Source organism: Saccopteryx leptura, chromosome 4 (assembly GCF_036850995.1).
Source record: "Saccopteryx leptura isolate mSacLep1 chromosome 4, mSacLep1_pri_phased_curated, whole genome shotgun sequence".
NCBI lineage: Eukaryota > Metazoa > Chordata > Mammalia > Chiroptera > Emballonuridae > Saccopteryx > Saccopteryx leptura.
In genome coordinates, this window is record NC_089506.1 from 159,737,524 (window position 1) to 159,740,328 (window position 2,805).

Here is a 2,805-nt window from a genome sequence, read left to right on the forward strand (position 1 = left end):
TTTGGGATGGAAATTTATTTAATATAGGTTTAGTGTGGCTACAAGATACTTTTGTATACACATAGGTTTGTGCATTGCTATTATCCTGATGCAGGAATGGCTTCCAGGAATGGCTAAGAGATGATTTATCTATAAGAAGGTGCCAAGCCAAAGATTTTATTGTGATTTAAGTATATGAATAGTGAAGAAATATGGTTTGAAAAGGCAGAGCCAATTGTGTTCCGGCTGCTGCTGTGCCAACATCACTCTAACGCTAGCACCACCTCTAGCTGGCTAAGATCCAGGTGAGAGAGAAGGCGGGTAAATAAAGAGGTCTCTATCATGGCTCATTCCAAGCAGCCTGCCCGCTAATCCACTGATGGTAAAGCACCAAGGGAGCAACTAGCTACCAAAGCTGCGCCCTCTACTGAAGGGGTGAAGAAACCTCATGTCACAGTCCTGGTACTGTGGTACTTTGTGAAGTTAGACATTACCAGAAGTCCACTGAATTTCTGATCTGCAAATTTCCCTTCCAGTGTCTGGTGTGAGAAATTGCTTAGGACTTCACAACTGATCTGCACTTCCAGAATGCAGCTATTGATGCTTTGCAGAAGGCAAGTGAGGTCTATCTGGTTTGCCTTTTTGAAGACAACAACCTGTGTGCTCTCCATGCTAAACGTGTAACAATTATGCCAAAAGACATTGGGCTAGCATGCAACAGATGTGGAAACACTTCATTCTTTAAAGTACAAAAAAATTCTCTTCTTCCTGTTATTGGTAGTTCTGAATGGTAGATATTTTTTTCTCATGGGATCAAAAGGTACCTAAACATAAAATTGCATGTAGAAAATAGGGGAGAGAAATCAAGTATTGACAGCTTTTCCATTTTTATTTATGTGTGATTTTTTTTAATATAAATGCAGAGACATAAATCATTAATTCAAGTCAAAATGTTTCAGTGAACAAGTTTCAGCAATTCAACTTTATAACAATATAAATAAACCTTTTAAAGTTAAATTTATCTGGATAATGTTGGCATTTAGACTTTTTTTAAACAAGGCAATTTTTTATTGATAGCAAAAATGTTGCTTGTAGCATTTTTATCATACAGTTTTGTCCATTCACTATACTTTCCTGAGTTGTCCTACATGCAAGTACATGTTTTTAATGTTGTCTGTCTTCTGCACTAATCCTGTAAGTTTGCTATTCAAATACATTAAACTATTAAAAAAAAGAAAAGAAAAAGTAAAGGGAAGGAAGGAAGGAAGGAGAAAAGGGAGGAAGGAAAGGAAAGAAGAAAGAAAAGAAAAGAAAAGAAAAGAAAAGAAAAGAAAAGAAAAGAAAATTTAGAGCCGTCAACTAGTCTATGAAAAATCCTTCTCATTAGGCATTATAAAATTGTAATAAGAGGAACCAATTCTCATCAATGACTGATAAAAACTAAAGTTTTCTCCTGTCAGAAATATGGTCAATCATATGGCATATATACTTATAAATGTACATTCTTATAGAATGGTCCAAAATAAATTTATCAGGATTTTTGAGTTTGTAGGGCACCAACATGAAGCACTACTAAAAAAAAAAACACAAACAAAAAGTATAGCTGCACGTAAAGTCACAATTTTATTAATTCCAATGTACTGGATTACATCCTAATATATGCACTTCACAGTCCTGACAGAGACTAGAAGTTTCAAATGAAGTGACATGGAAAACCACTACTGATGTAACAAACGCCCTGGGGAAACACATGTTTCTATAATCAAGCTCTTGCATGTATTTTTTCAATATATATTATATGAGTAATTTAATTACACCATATGTAGCCCATTACAACATAGCATCAACTCTGAGTACGTTTTTTTTCTAAAAGGATATGAAATACTGTATTCCCCATGTATAAGATGCTCCCATGTATAAGACACATCTTAATTTTGGGGCCTAGAATTTGAAAAAAAATTATTATGTAAAGTTATTGAACTCAAGTTTTATTCATCATAAAATTTATACAACTCTTCATCACTGTCAAAACTCCCATTTATTACCCTTGTCCTTATCTGTGTCTGATGATGAATTACTATCTTCAACAATGAGCACCAAAAAAATGCAAAAAAAGGTGGGAAATGCAAGTAAAAAATCTGAAAACACTATAAGATGCACCCAGTTTTTAGACCCCAAATTTTTCCAGAAAAGATGTATCTTATACATGGGGGAATGTGGTAACTTACTGATTACACAAGATAAAAGATTATATATAAACTTTATTTCCATCCATAATTTTATCTGGCACCATAATTCCATTTAGATATATTGCACAGGATGTGCCAAAAATCATCAATTACCAAATAAACTCCATGACTCTGCATGGGTGACCCTTTTAATGGTGAACACCAGGTCACAACACTGTAACTGTCAATTCAACTACACCAAGGGTTTTGAAGCTAATGGCTCCTTTGCCGAGGCCAGTTATAAATAAATTTCAGATGGAAACTGGCATCCCCCTGAAAGAATTCTAACTTCACACTGTTGGGGTAACTTACCAAGAAGGCTTTGGAAGAGACTAACTTTACACAGCACATTTTTCAAAGAGATACATTTATTCACTATCATGATCAGACTATTACATCAACAACATGAATGCAAAAAAACCCCAAAATCTACATTACAATCCTTTGTTGGAATGCTTTACACTTTCCACAGAATAGAGACTAAAATAACTTGTTATCCAATTAGTCACAAATACAGTCCTTGAATTTTTTGCCTATTCACATGTGCATTGTCTAAAATATGTCTTCTTTGTAGCAGCTAGACCCTGTGTTCCATGTG

General features: G+C 34.6%; 1 pseudogene; it reads left to right on the forward strand.

The window, feature by feature from the left end:
- Positions 1 to 321: 321 nt before the first annotated feature.
- On the forward strand, positions 322 to 773 carry LOC136403335 (histone H3.3A-like; annotated as a pseudogene).
- The last annotated feature ends 2,032 nt before the right edge of the window (positions 774 to 2,805 follow it).